Source organism: Mustela nivalis (assembly GCF_964662115.1).
Source record: "Mustela nivalis genome assembly, chromosome: 18".
NCBI classification, from domain to species: domain Eukaryota; kingdom Metazoa; phylum Chordata; class Mammalia; order Carnivora; family Mustelidae; genus Mustela; species Mustela nivalis.
In genome coordinates, this window is record NC_139037.1 from 53,322,333 (window position 1) to 53,340,331 (window position 17,999).

The window sequence follows — 17,999 nt, forward strand, 5'->3', positions numbered from 1 at the left end:
TGATGGACATCTAGGTTCTTTCCATAGTTTGGCTATTGTGGACGTTGCTGCTATAAACATTTGGGTACACGTGCCCCTTTGGATCACTACGTTTGTATCTTTAGGGTAAATACCCAGTAGTGCAATTGCTGGGTCATAGGGCAGTTCTATTTTCAACATTTTGAGGAACCTCCATGCTGTTTTCCAGACTGGTTGCACTAGCTTGCATTCCTACCAAGAGTGTAGGAGGGTTCCCCTTTCTCCGCATCCTCGCCAGCATCTGTCATTTCCTGACTTGTTGATTTTAGCCATTCTGACTGGTGTGAGGGGATATCTCATTGTAGTTTTGATTTGTATTTCCCTGATGCCGAGTGATATGGAGCACTTTTTCATGTGTCTGTTGGCCATCTGGATGTCTTCTTTGCAGAAATGTCTGTTCATGACCTCTGCCCATTTCTTGATTGGATTATTTGTTCTTTGGGTGTTGAGTTTGCTAAGTTCTTTATAGATTTTGGACACCAGTTCTTTATCTGATATGTCATTTGCAAATATCTTCTCCCATTCTGTCAGTTGTCTTTTGATTTTGTTAACTGTTTCCTTTGCTGTGCAAAAGCTTTTGATCTTGATGAAATCCCAATAGTTCATTTTTGCCCTTGCTTCCCTTGCCTTTGGCGATGTTCCTAGGAAGATGTTGCTGCGGTTGAGGTCGAAGAGGTAGCTGCCTGTGTTCTCCTCAAGGATTTTGATGGATTCCTTTCTCACATTGAGGTACCTCATCCATTTTAAGTCTATTTTCATGTGTGGTGTAAGGAAATAGTCCAATTTCATTTTTCTGCATGTGGCTGTCCAATTTTCCCAACACCATTTATTGAAGAGGCTGTCATTTTTCCGTTGGACATTCTTTCCTGCTTTGTCAAAGATTAGTTGACCATAGAGTTGAGGGTCTATTTCTGGGCTCTCTATTCTGTTTCATTGATCTATGTGTCTGTTTTTGTCCAGTACTATGCTGTCTTGATGAGGACAGCTTTGTAATAGAGCTTGAAGTCCGGAATTGTGATGCCACCAACTTTGGCTTTCTTTTTCAATATCCCTTTGGCTATTCGAGGTCTTTTCTGGTTCCATATAAATTTTAGCATTATTTGTTCCATTTCTTTGAAAAAGATGGATGGTACTTTGATAGGAATTGCATTAAATGTGTAGATTGCTTTAGGTAGCATAGACATTTTCACAATATTTATTTTTCCAATCCAGGAGCATGGAACATTTTTCCATTTCTTTGTGTCTTCCTCAATTTCTTTCATGAGTACTTTATAGTTTTCTGAGTATAGATTCTGTGCCTCTTTGGTTAGGTTTATACCTAGGTATCTTATGGTTTGGGGTGCAGTTGTAAATGGGATGGACTCCTTAATTTCTCTTCTGTCTTGTTGGTGTAGAGAAATGCAACTGATTTCTGTGCATTGATTTTATATCCTGACACTTTACTGAATTCCCGTACAAGTTCTAGCAGTTTTGGAGTGGAGTCTTTTGGGTTTTCCACATATAGTATCATATCATCTGCAAAGAGTGATAATTTGACTTCTTCTTTGCCAATTTGGATGCCTTTAATTTCCTTTTGTTGTCTGATTGCTGAGGCTAGGACTTCTAGTACTATGTTGAATAGCAGTGGTGATAATGGACATCACAGCCGTGTTCCTGACCTTAGCAGAAAAGCTTTCAGTTTTTCTTCATTGAGAAAGATATTTGCGGTGGGTTTTTCATAGATGGCTTTGATGATATTGAGGTATGTGCCCTCTATCCCTGCACTTTGGAGAGTTTTGATCAGGAAGGGATGCTGTACTTTGTCAAATGCTTTTTCAGCATCTATTGAGAGTATCATATGGTTCTTGTTCTTTCTTTTATTGATGTGTTGTATCACATTGATTGATTTGCGGATGTTGAACCAACCTTGCAGCCCTGGAATAAATCCCACTTGGTCATGGTGAATAATCCTTTTAATGTACTGTTGAATCCTATTGGCTAGTATTTTGGTGAGAATTTTCACATCTGTGTTCATCAAGGATATTGGTCTGTAGTTCTCTTTTTTGATGGGATCCTTGTCTCGTTTTGGGATCAAGGTGATACTGGTCTCATAAAATGAGTTTGGAAGTTTTCCTTCCATTTCTATTTTTTGGAACAGTTTCAGGAGAATAGGAATTAGTTCTTTAAATATTTGGTAGAATTCCCCTGGGAAGCCGCCTGGCCCTGGGCTTTTGTTGGAGATTTTTAATGACTGTTTCAATCTCCTTACTGGTTATGGGTCTGTTCAGGCTTTCTATCTCTTCCTGGTTCAGTTGTGGTAGTTTATAGGAATGCATCCATTTCTTCCAGATTGTCAAATTTGTTGGCGTAGAGTATGTATGTTCTTATAATAGTTTGTATTTCTTTGGTGTTAGTTGTGATCTCTCCTCTTTCATTCATGATTTTATTTATTTGGGTCCTTTCTCTTTTCTTTTTGACAAGTCTGGCCAGGGGTTTATCAATTTTATTAATTCTTTCAAAGAACCAGCTCCTAGTTTAATTGATTTGCTCTATTGTTGTTGTTTTTTTTTGGTTTCTATTTCATTGATTTCTGCTCTGATCTTTATGATTTCTCTTCTCCTGCTGGGCTTAGAGTTTCTTTCTTGTTCTTTATCCAGCTCCTTTAGGTGTAGGGTTAGGTTGTGTACCTGAGACCTTTCTTGTTTCTTGAGAAAGGCTTGTACCGCTATATATTTTCCTCTCAGGACTGCCTTTGTTGTGTCCCACAGATTTTGAACCGTTGTATTTTCATTATCATTTGTTTCCATGATTTTTTCAATTCTTCTTTAATTTCCCGGTTGACCCATTCATTCTTTAGAAGGATGCTGTTTAGTCTCCATGTATTTGGGTTCTTTCCAAACTTCCTCTTGTGGTTGAGTTCTAGCTTCAGAGCATTGTGGTCTGAAAATATGGAGGGAATGATCCCAATCTTTTGATACCGGTTGAGTCCTGATTTAGGACCGAGGATGTGATCTATTCTGGAGAATGTTCCATGTGCACTAGAGAAGAATGTATTCTCTTGCTTTGGGATGAAATGTTCTGAATATATCTGTGATGTCCATCTAGTCCAGTGTGTCATTTAAGGCCTTTATTTCCTTGCTGATCTTTTTGCTTGGATGATCTTTCCATTTCAGTGAGGGGAGTGTTAAAGTCCCCTACTATTATTGTATTATTGTTGATGTGTTTCTTTGATTTTGTTATTAATTGGTTTATATAGTTGGCTGCTCCCACGTTGGGGGCATAGATATTTAAAATTGTTAGATCTTCTTGTTGGACAGACCCTTTGAGTATGATATAGTGTCCTTCCTCATCTCTTATTTTAGTCTTTGGCTTAAAATCTAATTGATGTGCTATAAGGATTGCCACTCCTGCTTTCTTCTGATGTCCATTAGCATGGTAAATTCTTTTCCACCCCCTCACACTGGAGGTGTCTTCGGGCTTAAAATGAGTTTCTTATAGGCAAAATATAGATGGGTTTTGTTTCTTTATCCATTCTGATACCCTGTGTCTTTTGATTGGGGCATTTAGCCCATTAACATTCAGGGTAACTATTGAGAGATATGAATTTAGTGCCATTGTATTGCCTGTAAGGTGACTGTTACTGTATATTGTCTCTGTTCCTTATTTATCTACCACTTGTAGGCTCTCTCTTTGCTTAGAGGACCCCTTTCAATATTTCCTGTAGAGCTGGTTTGGTGTTTGCAAATTCTTTCATTTTTTGTTTGTCCTGGAAGCTTTTAATCTCTCCTTCTATTTTCTTTCTTTTTTTTTTTTAAGATTTTATTCATTTATTTGACAGAGAGAGAGATCACAAATAGGCAGAGAGACAGACAGAGAGAGAGATGAGGAGAAGCAGGCTCCCTGCTGAGCAGAGAGCCCAATGTGGGACTCGATCCCAGGCCCCTGGGATCATGACCTGAGCCGAAGGCAGCGGCTTAACCCACTGAGCCACCCAGGTGCCCCTCTCCTTCTATTTTCAATGATAGCCTCGCTGGATATAGTATTCTTGGCTGCATGTTTTTCTCGTTTAGTGCTCTGAAAATATCATGCCAGCTCTTTCTCACCTGCCAGGTCTCTGTGGATAATTCAGCTGCCAATCTAATATTTTTACCATTGTATGTTACAGACTTCTTTTCCCGGGCTGCTTTCAGGATTTTCTCTTTGTCACTAAGACTTGAAAATTTTACTGTTAGGTGACGGGGTGTGGGCATGTTCTTACTGATTTTGAGGGAGGTCCTCTGCACCTTCTGGATTTTGATGCTTGTTCCCTTTGCCATATTGGGGAAATTCTCTCCAATAATTCTCTCCAGTATACCTTCTGCTCCCCTCTCTCTTTCTTCTTCTTCTGGAATCCCAATTATTCTAATGTTGTTTCGTCTTATGGTGGCACTTATCTCTTGAATTCTCCCCTCGTGGTCCAGCAGCTGTTTGTCCCTCTTTTGCTCAGCATCTTTATTCTCTGTCATTTGGTCTTCTATATTGCTAATTCTTTCTTCTGCCTCATTTATCCTAGCAGTGAGAGCCTCCATTTTTTAATTGCACCTCATTAATAGCTTTTTTTATTTGAACTTGGTTAGATTTTAGTGCTTTCATTTCTCTAGGAAGGGTTTTTATATCTCCCAAGAGGGTTTCTCTAATATCTTCCATGCCTTTTTCAAGCCCGGCTAGAACCTTGAGAATTTTCATTCTGAACTCTAGATCTGACATATTACCAATGTCTGTATTGATTAGGTCCCTAGCCTTCGGTACTGCCTCTTGTTCTTTTTTTTGTGGTGATTTTTTCCGCCTTGTCATTTTTTCCAGATAAGAGTATATGAAGGAGCAAGTAAAATACTAAAACGGTGGCAACAACCCCAGGAAAATATGCTTTAACCAAATCAGAAGAGATCCCAAATCGTGAGAAGGGAGAAAGGGGATAAAAAGAGGTTCAAGAAGAAAGAAAAAAAACAAAGAAAAGAATTTAAAAAAAGAGAATGAATAAAGAAAAATATAAAAGAAAAAAAATATATATATATATTAGATAAACTAGTTAAAAAAGGAAAGGGTAAAAGTTAAAAAAAACTTCTAGGAGAAGAAGAGAAAAAAATGAAAAAGAAAAAAATTAAATTAACTGCAAAACTAAAAAAATCACAGGGAGAAAGCCATGAGTTCCGTGATTTGCTTTCTCCTCCTCTGGAATTCTGCTGCTCTCCTTGGTATTGAAACCGCACTCCTTGGTAGGTGAACTTGGTCTTGGCTGGATTTCTTGTTGATCTTCTGGGGGAGGGGCCTGGTGTAGTGATTCTCAAGTGTCTTTGCCCCAGGCGGAATTGCACTGCCCTTACCAGGGGCCAGGCTGAATAATCCGCTCAGGTTTGCTTTCAGGAGCTTTTGTTCTGTGAGTGCTTTCCGTAGAGTTCCGGAGGACAGGGATACAAATGGCGGCCTCCTGGTCTCCGGCCTGGAGGAGCCTAGAGCCCAGGCCCCACTACTCAGTCCGCCCTCAGATAACAGCGCCCAGTTACTCCCGTCAGCCTGACCTCCGGCCGCGCTCTGAGCTCACCAACCCTGCGACTGGTTCAAGGTAACTACCCCCGAGCTGGGAGCTTAATGTCGGCTCTGTCTCTCTAGCTGGCTTTCCCGTTCCAATCCCCGCATGCTCTGTGACACTTAAACACCCCCTATACTTCTGTGACCCTGCAGGACCTGAGGCCACGCTGTCTCCGCTTGGGCTTCGCCCCGGTTTAGCCTCTGGAGCGATGTCCTTTAGCGGAACAGACCGTCCCGATTTTGTGCTCTGTTGCTCCGCCGCTTGCTGGGAGCCGGCCCCTCCCCCTGGGGTCTATCTTCCCGTCGCTTTGGATTCACTTCTCCAGTCCTACCTTTCAGAAAGTGGTGGTTTTTCTGTTTCCAGAATTACAGTTCTTCTTCTCTTCGATCTGCCGATGGATTTGCAGGTGTTTGCGATCTTTAGATAAGCTATCTAGCTGATCTCCTGCTAGCTGAAGTAGTCTTAGCCTGTTACTTCTCCGCCATCTTAACTCCTCTAAGCTAAACAATTTGAGGTAAACTTCAGAGAAGTTACACAGTAGCTTCTTTGGTCGATCTTATTATTTTGTGGGTATATTAGCAAGACCCCACGGCACATGATTAAACAACTGGAAAATGGGATTGATTCCCCTACAATTGTATAACTTAACTAACACCTTGTTTGTGGCTGGGATAATGAAATTGCCTAAAAGCCAGCCTATCACACTCCATAGGATTAACTATGGACTTGTGGAGATAATGGATGACCCCACTTTCTTTATGATTGGATGGGATGATGCATGGGGAACTCCCCTTATCTCGAACAAATTTTCTCCCACTTGCCAGTGATCCTCTGTAATCAGGATATTGTTAAGGCTGGACCACTCAAAGGGCTACTTAATGGTTTCATCCCTTAGTCATATTTATCCTAGAAGCCACCTCTGTTGAGGTGCAATTGCAAACAGATGCTTTAGCTAAGTATAGAACAGTCCTCATAAAAGGAACCTTAAAGCTCACTATGGAACAGCCCCTAACTAATGAGTTCACATCAGGTCCAGATTTGTCTTAGAATTCAAAGGCCACCAATGAATGATGGAGGCCAACTAATTAAACACTGGGCTACACTAACAGATATGCCAGAAATAATACTTAAGTTTTAACTTTAAACCTATTTACCTGTATGCCTGAACCTGACCACTGTACTTCTTTCTCTATAGAGCAAAACCGTTCAGAGGTCATTGATCTTGCTTACTCTATTTGGCCAGATTTAAGATGCCCCTGTTAAAAATGCGAATGACAGTTTACTGATGACAGTAGTTTTCATAGAAAGAATAAGAAAGGCTAGGTATACTGTAGTGCTCACTAGCACTTTTCAATTGCCAAAGCCTAAAAACATTAACACTGACTCCAAATATGCCTTCCTGGTACTACATGTCCATGGAGCTACTTGGAAGGAAAGGGGATTGCTGTCAAGCCATAACTCCCCAATCAAATATGGGTCTAAATTACAAGACCCTCCATATGGCTGTACTAAGGATGGCGTATATCAAATCTAGGATACATATTTGTGTTTCATACCCTCACCCATTGGACAGCTCACTCAAAAGGCAGTTTTATGCTGGGAACAAAAGAATCATATGTATGATACTTGGGCAAATAACACACGGTATCGAGGATGGCTATCATTAGAAATGTGTTCCCAAATAATAGTACTCCAGGCTACTGAAGGTTTTGCTACTGATTGGGTAAGGTGACCTCGCATGAGATGGTCAGCTCCAAACAGAACCCACTGGATATGCGGAACCAACCTGTGGCCCTGGCTTCCTCCAGGGTGGATGGGTCGCTGTACTTTAGGATTTGCCTGGATTCATGGGTGCATTACTAAAACCATTACCACTCCAGTTAATCTCCCCAATTTAAAACAAAGATAGACATGATTGGGTTTTAAATGGTATGATCACTTAACATTCATTTTTGTTCCATCTGCGGGACTAGAGGATGTCATGTGGCATGTAGAAGCCCTTAGTAAATATACTACAAAGGCACTCAGTGATTCACTAAATAGCCTCTCCCTACTTAATACCGAAGTCTCAGATACGCAAGGCAGTCCTACAAAATAGGATGTCCTGACAGCAGCACAGGGTGGCACATGCAGTTATCATAGCAGAATGTTGTGTGTACATCCCAGACTACCACAAAACTGTCACAGAACTAATAAAATATATGCATGCCCAGATTAAGGCTCTACAAGATCCTTCTCTTAGTGATTGGTTAAGTTCTTGGTTTGGAGGAGGACTATGGCCAACAATTAAATCTCCTTTTCAGACTTCTCATTTTTATTGCCTTATTAATCTTAGTTATGTTGCTTTGTTCATTGTTTCTCTACCTGGTGCCGAGACTCCATTGCTGCAATGACTTCAGCGACAGAAGATCCTGACCACGCAGAGACACACTTCTTCACTGTCAGCGCTGGATTCAGCTGCCTCTGCTTGTCATAACTCCTTATACATCCCTCAACTGATTAATGTTGACCCAAGTAGGTAGGGACAGCTCTACGCCCCTATTCAGCAGGAAGAAGTTAAAGAAGATGAGACCTTCAACCACCTTAAAGATTTAAGGGTCAAAATTGTTCAGGGGGGAATGATGAGGGAGCACCGGGCTGGCGGAAGACAAAGCAAAAGCTGGCGCCTTGCACCCCCCTCTCCATCCGCTCCCCCTCTGTCATATGTGTAGCATCCCTCAGGCAGCCCTGACTGCCACGAACAATAAGCAAATAGTTAACTTAGTCCATTGAGCATCTACCTTCAGCTTGGGTCATGATTCCAGGGTCCTGGGATTGAGTCTGCAGGATTGAGCCTGCTTCTACCTCTCCCTCTGCCTGCTGCTTCCCATGCTCGTGCGTGCACTCTCTGTCAAATAAATAAATAAAATCTTTTTAAAAACAAGATTTTATTTATTTAAGAGGGGATGGCCAGAGGGAGAGGGAAAGCGTATCTGAAACCAAGAGTTGGACCAAGAGTGAAACTGAAACCAAAAGTTGGACAACTGACCAACTGTGCCACCCAGGTGCACATGACATAAGATTTCTGTTCACCCCTAATATGGGCAAAGATTAAAAGATTCATGAGATAGTGAAGAAATAGGCATTCTGAAAGAGTTGGCCTTTTCTCCCCCATGGGAAAAAAAAAAGCTGTTAGGGTAGAGAAGACCTCAACCTAGGGAGGCGCAAAGGAACGATACCAAGGCAGCTCTTTCTACAACAGCACGGGCTTTATTGTTCCAGCATGCTGGGGCTCTGCAACATATCCGAAGATCAGGCAGAGGCTGAGAGCCCTGATCAAGGGGAGCATATGGTTTTTATGCATTTTTTAGACAAAGGCTTGTCACAAAGCCACGATCACAGTGACCTCTTTACACAGTTACAGTTCCTGGTATGCTCTGCACAGTTTACATTTTTCAGTTAGCCATATCTTACCATCCGGGTACTGCTGGGGTCAGGCTGCTGTGAAACTAGGACAAAACAGTTCTCTTCTTTGTTAACCACAAGCATAATTCAAGGACACAGCAGAGCAGTTACAGAAAAGCAAGTTAGCAGAAGCCCCACACAATTTAACTCTTTCAACTCTGGATCTCTTCAAAGCCAGGGTAATATTTAGGTCCATCAATAGTTTTTGATATGGGTCACAAAGGCAAAAGAAAAAAATTAAATTTCCTTAAATCTTATATCCATTGATAAGTCCTTGAAACAGGCAGAGTGACCTTCCTCCAGGAACTCAACTGCCTCAATGTTAATACATTGGTAAGAGCAAACTTAGCTCAACAGTATCCCAACCTCCAGGTCCCTGTAAGTCTCCTTTAACTTCTAAAAACTTCTTTGGAAACTTCCTTTACCTCTACCCTCCAAGATGTGTATTAGCAGTCATCTGCCAAGCATATGGCCTGCTGATATACAACTGAAAGGCCTCGCTGAAGCAGGAGAATGAAGTTCTTGTCTCACGGGGTCGAAGAATGAATCTCACAAAGGAACGTGAGTAAAATGATTAAGAGTGTTATTAAGTAAAGATATAGGGAAAGCTCTCAAGAGTGAGAGGGGTCCTGATTTGCCAATGTGGGCCTCCACCAACAATTTTTCTTTAGAACTGACCAGGAGCTTGTGGTCTTATCATTCTTGTAATGCCTTGTTTTGAGTAAGGACTGGTGATAACATCTTTAATGGCTTATTTCTTCTTTGGCATCTGGTTATTCTTTGTTGGTCACAATGTGAATATAATAAAAAGGTGTCACCTAACCACCACCACCAAGCCTAGCAAGAAGACAACTTTTCCTTAAACTAGTTTACTCTGTGCCTACTGCCTTTGTCGTACTACATTGGCTCTTCAAAACTCTATACCGTTCTCTATGAGCACTCCCTAAGGTTGCTCCAATGGTTTCCACTCCTTGAAGGACGACTCCCTTTGTGTACGGACATGTCCCCCTATTTCAAGATGGCCACGCCCGCTGTAAAATTTCGCTGCTTGGTATGCACCGCCGGCAAAGCAGAGGCAACCCGCCGTTGGCCTTGGTGCGCCTTCGGCATCCATAGAAAAGGGAGCATGCGCACTGCCCTTTGTGTCGCTCACAACTGACGTAAGCGGACTAGTACTGTTCCCCCCGGGCAGAAAAACCAGTTGTACAACCGGTCTCCCAATATGGCGGCTCCCTTATGAATTGGGCAACTGGGAGCCGCCATAATCTGTTTCACAAGGTCTTTGTCTAAAAGACCGGAAGCGGAGCGGATTCATTGTCTGTAGAACGCCCCGAGGTGGTGGTTTGGCCGACTGTAGCCTGGGATGCTGCAGACGTTAAACTTAACTTTGTGAGGTGGAACAATAGCTGAAGTGATGGGCCGTGGCTCTTTCCACCCACCCAACTAGTGCACGAAGGCTCTATTAAGAGGTCTCAGTTTCGCCTTCTGGCAGCAGAATGAGGTTGAGCGAGGTTTGTGGAGATTTGGAGTTAACGGTAGGGGAGGCTTGGGTTGTCTGTGCAAGAAGTGAGCCGTTATGGGATGGGAGATGCATTCTGTGATTGAGGGAGCAGGGCAGTCAGAATGGTGCAGGCCTGGGGATGGTCAGGGAGATATTAGGGCTTGGGGAATTGCTTTGTAGAGAAGTTCAGTGACTGGGACGGTCTTGGAGGCAAATCAGATAGTGGCATTACCGAGACAGTGGGTCAGTGATTTGGATGCGCTTGGGAAAGGTCATTGATAGGGGCATCTTTCAGGTAAGGTCACTCATTGAGAACGAATGATGGGAGGTCAGTGTTTGGGGTGTTCATGAAGGAACTCAGGAATGTGGGTGTCTTTGAGGGTGCCAGTGCCTGAAAAGGAATTATGGGGAAGATTAGTACTTAGGAGGGCCTTGAGGGGCATGTCAGCAATTTGAGCATTCTTGGAGGTCAGTGACTGAAGAATCCTTGGAACATATCACTTAGCAGGACGTTCCTGGAAAGGTTTTACTAATGCCAGTGTCCATGGTGGGAATATTCATGGTGTTTGGAAGCTGGGGTTTAGTGATTGAGACATCTTTTGGTATAGTTTAGTGTGTGGGTTGTTTTGTTTGTTTTTTTAAAGAGATTTGAGCGCAATTAGATCACAAAGGGAGAGGTTGAAGCAGTTTTTTGGTTGAGAGCCCAACTTGGTGCTTGATTCCAGGACCCACTTAACCCACTGAGCCACTGAGCCACCCAGGTGCCCCTAGTTGCCTGCTTTTGATGTCCTTTGCTTAAGTTGATGCTTGGGATGTACTTGGAGTGAGGGATCAGTGATTGATCTTTGGGGGTGGTCAGTGAATCAGTGGGGTAGCTTCTAGGGAGTTCAGTGCTTGGGGCAGCTTCCTTTCTTGTTTTTGAGGGTCTCCAATAATAGGTTACTTTATTTTCTATTTTCAGGTAGATATAAAAGCTAATTTTAAAAAATCTTTCCTTTCTTTACTGAACTCTTATTTCTAATGTAATTACTAATTGATTCTAGTAGGTTTTCTAGGTAAGCAGTTAGAACACCTGCAGGTAAGTTTAACTCAGAGAAAAGAACATGGACTTTGGATTTGAGCAGACCTAAGGTTTTTATCCATATTCTGCCACTTTACCATGTGAACTTGAGCAAGTTTCTCACCCTGAGACTCTTTTCCCATTTGTTAAACAAAAACAAAAAATAAACTGCGCTAAGTGCTTATACACTTAAAGATCACACAGTATATATCCAAGACCGGTTAGCAAGCAGTATCCCAGTATTTATACCTCTTTCTCTGGATTTTTTAGGCTTTGAAAATTTCTCACTGGACATTTCCCCCCTATTTCTTTGTAATGGTCTTTCTCTAAGTGCAGATTTAGTTTTGAGTACAGTTTTGGTAAAATTACATAATTTAATGACAGCTTTGTTTCTTCTTATAATCATTTTTATTGAAAAATAAGTCATCAGGTAATACACATTACTTTTTTCCTTAAACTATCATATTAACCTACCACCTAAGGAAAACATAATTTTAGATAGATATATATATATGCATTTGTGTGTATCTAAAATACACATAGACATACAAATAAGGACTCAAACAACTCATAAAAATCTGTTAGACTCATGCAATTTCTGTAATCTCCAGGTCCTGGCTTCCTGGGATAAAATAGTTCTATGAGGAAAAAAGTGAAGGTACGAAGATCAGCACTGCATCCTTATCCAGAGACCTTGAACTATAGATTCAGAATAGAGCCCAGAATCAACAACAGAGCAGATATCAGATTTTCTGATGGTATATATAAGGACTCCAGAAAATGTCTCAAGTGAGTTTATTTGTATATTTGTTTTCCACTAGGACTTCACGTGGGTTTGAGAAGGCTTAATAATACACATATTTAAAAAATCTATTTATTCAATATTTATGAGGACTACTTTATACCAGATACAGCATAGAGAGATGTCAGAATTTAGGGGAAAAAATTAACAAAGGATCAACTTCACAGCCAAATTGCAATGAGAATATGTAAATCATATGTTTATACAAATTATTTTAAGTAGAACATAAATTATAACCCAAAAGATTTTTTTTTTTAAGATTTTATTTGACAGAAAGATCACAGGTAGGCAGAGAGGGAGAAGCAGGCTCCCTGCTGAGCAGAGAGTCCAGGGTGGGGCTCCAGGACCCTGAGACCATGACCTGAGCCAAAGGCAGAGGCTTAACCCACTAAGCCGCCCAGGTGCCCTAACCCACAAGGTTTTAAATAGTTAATAAAATTGAGCAACAAACTTGTGTTTACTGTTCCACATCCCACTTACCTATTGCTGCCTATCAGATCACCCTGAGGTTGGTGGTATGCATTTATTTTTATTTTTTTAAAGATTTTATTAATTTTTTTGACAGACACAGTGAGAGAGAACACAAGCAGGGGAAGTGGGAGAGGGCAAGAGACTTCTTGCTGACCAGGGAGCCCAATGTGGGGCTCGATCCCAGGACCCTGGGATCATGACCCGAGCAGAAGGCAGACACAACAACTGAGCCGCCCAGGTATCCCTGCATTTATTTTTTGTCATTCTCATGGAGATTCAGTGGGTCAGGAAGTAAGACAGGGCCCTAAGGTGGTATCTTACATGTTCGTGGGTTCCCAAGACCACCCTCGGGTTCAATGATTTGGTAGAACTCCTCAAGAGTACTCAGAAACATTGTTACACTCACAATTACAGTTTATTAAGCAAAAGCAAAAAGGTACATAAGGCCCAATCCAGGAGATACCAGGCAGAAACTTTCACTTATTCTTTCTGGGTGGAGTCATTGTGAACAGTGTTGGATTTTCCCAGCAGTGACTTGTAACAACACATTTTCAGTATTGCTAATCAGGGAAGCTCACTCAACTCTTTGTTTATAAGGTTTTTATTTGGGTTGGAGACATAGGCAACACTGACTATATGAATGGCTGATTTAAGTCACCAGCCCTTTCAGAAGTAAAGCTGCCATGGTGTGCCCCAAGTCTCCCACCATAAGCCACACTGATAGTACGAATTATCTGGTGTAGCCCAAGGCTCTCAGGTAAAGCTATTTCTAGGGCTTAGAGGTTAGTTCCTATCAACAGGTAAGCACCAAACCTTGCTTTGGCTTGTGCAGGGTGTGGACAATGCACATTGCTGTGTTAATCCTTTCTTGCACAGTTTTTCTCCTCACCATGTCTGAAACCTCAGCTGGGAAGACTCAAAGGTTGGGGAATGGAATCATCTGAAGGCTTCTTTTTTCCTATTTCTGTTTTCCAAGATGACGTGACTCAAAAACTAGACAGCTGAGGCGCCTGACGAGTATTTATGCATGGCTTCCCTTTGTGGCTTGGGCTTCTCACAGCATGATGCTAGATTCTAAGAGAACCAGACTGAAATTACAGGCCTTTTCTGCCTTAGCTTCAGACATTATTCTACTGCATCATTTTTGTTACAAGCAAGTCCCTAAGACAAACTAGATTCAAGGGGAGGGGAACAGGCTCCACCTCTTGATGGGAGAGTGACAAGATCACATTGCAGAAGGTTTTGGAATGGGACATACTGTTGTGGTCATCCTTGGGAAATACAATCATCTCCCACCTGGCCGTCAATAAAAACTCGTTGGCGATTTGCCTTAAGGAGAAAGCTCCTCAGAAAAGTAGATCATTCCTGTCATGTAAGTAGGAAGAAATGTTTCTGGTAGGTTATTAGTGAGACTGTTCAATGCTCAGTTCCCTCTATAGCAAACCACCAAAAAAGTGGTTTATTCCCTCTGGTTATTTCTCAGCCATCACCAGAAAAGCCCGTGGTGTTATATCAAAGCCAAATTCAGTGATCAGAGTGCTTTAGAGTTTCAAAACAGTGTAGCTCAAGTCCCAGGCTCCTGGAGCTCTGACTTTATCCGGGGATCACACCTAGATTATCAAGAAAAAGGGATGGATTCTAAGACCATCATCATTTGTTCTTCCACCAACAGCCCTCAAAATTGTTATTTCTTTAAATCAGTGGTTTTCCATTCGGATGATTTTTATCTGCCCAGGGGATATTCGACAGGGTCCAGAGGTATTTTTTATTATCGGAACTGCTAACAGTATCTTCTAGTAAATAGAAGCCAGGGATGCTGCTAAACATCCCACAACACACAATACAGGCCTCCACTGTGAAAAGTTACCCAGCACAAAATATCAGTAGGGTTGAGGTTGAGAAACCCCAATTTATATTAGTGAGCACTTCCAAGTTACATCTATTAGCAAAGTCTTAGAATATTTCCTTCATAATCTCAGTTCATAATCCATTTCTTCTATTTAAAAAAAAATTCCCCCCAAATTAAAAAATTTTATATTCCAATTGCATTAGTAAAGCTTAAAGTATTCTGTGTCGAAATTTCAAATACTACAGAAGTTTCTAGAGCTAAGCACTTAAGTTCCCCATTAATCCTTTTTCACCATCCTCAGGATAAACTATACAAAAACTTAGGTGTAGCCTTTTGACTTCCTCTGTCAGCATTTACATACGCGTCTATGAATTTGTATATATTTGTGTTGTGGATCCTTGGGCCACCCTCAGTTTCAATGATTCTCTAAAAGAACTCAAAAAAAGCTTTTACAGTTACAGATGATTATACTGAAAAGATACATATTAAAATCAACAAAGGCAAAAGACACAGAGTAGAGTCAGGAGAGACCAGGCATGTTTCCAGTTGTCCTCACCCAGCAGAGTGGCTTGAATAGCATTTCATTCTCCCAGCGATAAGTGTGTAACAAGGTGGCAACACAGGTGGGAAGTGTTGCCATCCAGGGAAGTTCACATGCACCTTGGTGTCCAGGGCTTTATTGGGAGTCAGTCAATACAGGCATTCAGCGTACACGACTGACCTCAGCTATTTAGTCTCCAAAATTCAAACTGGAAGAGCACCCAAGGCCTCAGGAATGTGAAAACACCTGTAGCAGGCTGGATGTTCCAGTGCTTCAGAGGTTATCTCCAGGACCAAATCAAGGGCCGGTTCTCCTGAAGACAGGCCTTTCCTTGGAGTGTGCAGAGCTTGGGCAACCCAGGCCTGCTAAGTCAACCCTTTACCACACAGAACCTAATACTCACAGTCATAATTCAGGTCATAGTTTATGTACTTTTCTATAACTGACTAAGTACACTTAACCCAGTACCTTGGAAGTCTATCCCTATCAACATTTAAGTAACAAAAATAGTAAGTGAAAAAATGTTTTGAGTGCTTATTCGTGCACTCTACCTGCTCTAAATTCAGTCATGATTTCACAACTTCAGAAGAAACCTATTTGCAGTGTTTTAAATGCTCATGGCTTTTATTGTGCTATCATTCAAGTTACTTCTTTCTTGAATTCCATTTCCCTCTCTGAAGTTCAGCTGTTGTGTTTTTTCTCCTCCCCACTGGTGCCCACATGGTAAATGTTTGTTTCCTGCCCTATGTAAATGTATGTAAATGTACTCATGTACTTACATTCTTCTCTCTGCAAGCTAGTATGTTCCTTCAAGGTAGGAGAGAATTTTAAAAAGGAGTATCTAGTCCAGTGTCTGACTATAGGTGCATTCACACAGATTGTAGATGGTTCCTGGATTGTGAAATTTGAGGATGTTCTGTTTCTCTTTTGTGAAAGAGTGAACATGTACACAATGAAGGATTAGAAGCACAAAGGATATTTTAAATAAAAAAATTAGTTTTTCCTTCAAAGTATAATGCAACACTAATTATACAGAAAGCAGTCAAATGACTGACCATAGGAAAATTATTATATTATATTTCAAGTATTAACCAGTGATAATCCCTTTAGGAATGAATAGGAATGTTCTGTTTCAGGGATCACTGTCATTCAAGGATGTGGCTATGGTTTTCACGTGGGAGGAATGGCAGCTACTGGACCGTGTTCAGAAAAACCTGTATCAAGATGTGATGTTGGAAAATTATAGCAACCTAGTATCAGTGGGTAAGCAGAGCTTTCCCAGGGTAATGTAGGCAATCAATTGCCTTTCCTTTGTCAGTGATGAAATGTGTGCAGCCTTTTAAGTACCTTACTGTTTTGAACTTGAGTTTCATACATCATAGATTTTAGTACCTTTTGGCCTCCAACAGAGTGCTTTTCTTTCACTCCCAGTTAAAGGTCTTTATTTGGCTAAGATCCAATTGTTCAGGCCCTTCAATATAACTTTCCCCATTTTTCAGAGGTACTATTGTCTAAGTATTTGGGTCCATGGATCCACTATAATTTTCCTTGAGTAGGGTATCAAGTTACCAAAGCAGATGCATTCTACCATTTGGAACATGGAACACAATGGATAACAGAGGAAGAAATCCAGAGTCAGACTCATCCAGGTGAGTGAAAAACCAACCCTGTGGCATAAATAGAAGTAAACTCCTGTTTGGTCAGAAACAGGGAGGCATCTATTGTTTGGAGAAATCTTGACATTTTTAAGCTCTGAGTGTGACAGCATGGGGGACATAAGTTCCCACATATATTAATACTGTTTCTACTTTTTTTTTTTTAATTTTTTTAAATAGTAGGCTCCATGCCCAGGGTAGAACCCAACACAGGGCTTCCATTCACAACCCTGAGATCAAGATTTGCGCTGAGATCAAGAGTCGGACACTTAACCGACTGAGCCACCTAGGCTCTGCTTGACTCCACTTTTTAATCTCTCCATATTGGGATTCTTTTGCTTCATCGTTAAAAGAACACATTTCTGGGAGTACGTGGCTGACTCATTCGGTAGATTGTGTTTAGGGTTGTGAGTTCAAGCCCCATGTTGGGCATGGCGTCTACTTAAAAAAAAAAAAAAAGGAGTTCTCAAAAAAATAAAATACATTTCTTTTTTATGTATATGAATCTAATCCCATTCTATTAATCTTGGAATTTGTTCTCCTAATCTTTCTCCCTGGCATCCTCAGTTTATCTGCCTTCTCCTATCCATCCCCATGGTTATAGCTCTCTTTTCTAACACACTCAGCATTCATAAATTGTCCCTCGTCTCCACATTCTATAGTTTCTTCCATTTTTTTCCTCTTGCCACTTAGAAATATCTCAGACTTTCACTGTATCCCCAGCCTCATTTACTCTTCATCCTTTGTTATGGAATCCCATTCTTTCTAGTTCATGGTCATTGTGGCTCTCCTTTATAGAAGACACCTGGCAAGTTGATTGTCATACAGACAGGCACCAAGAAAATCAAAGCAACCTTAGAACTATGGAGAGTCACCACAAAAATAATGCATTTAGAAAAATATTGTCTCTGAGCCTATACTTTGATGTCCCTTTAGCACAAAGATCCCGTACATTTGACATACTTGGGAAACATTTGAAATCTAATATAGAGTACATTATTCAGAATACAAGCTATGCAAGAAATGAAGTTGAATTTAATGGATATGATGGCTATGATGAAATATTTCTTTATGCTAAGCATGAGAAAATTCATACTGGAGAAAAATACA

At 41.1% G+C, this 17,999-nt stretch overlaps 2 long non-coding RNA genes across 4 annotated transcripts in view; both read left to right on the forward strand.

Annotated features, from left to right (window-relative positions):
* Positions 1 to 17,999, forward strand: part of LOC309852832 — a 642,903-nt gene that overhangs the window by 573,474 nt on the left and 51,430 nt on the right. The window lies entirely within an intron of this gene.
* Positions 10,221 to 16,877, forward strand: LOC309852829. 3 transcript variants are annotated; one of them, XR_014305412.1, is made up of 5 exons: positions 10,222 to 10,288; positions 11,558 to 11,589; positions 12,183 to 12,360; positions 16,371 to 16,497; positions 16,791 to 16,877. It is a non-coding gene; the product is annotated as an uncharacterized lncRNA (long non-coding RNA). The 3 variants fall into 3 exon arrangements; XR_014305411.1 differs by lacking the exon at positions 11,558 to 11,589 and having other exon boundaries at positions 10,221 to 10,288; XR_014305413.1 differs by lacking the exons at positions 10,222 to 10,288; positions 11,558 to 11,589 and adding an exon at positions 10,385 to 10,521.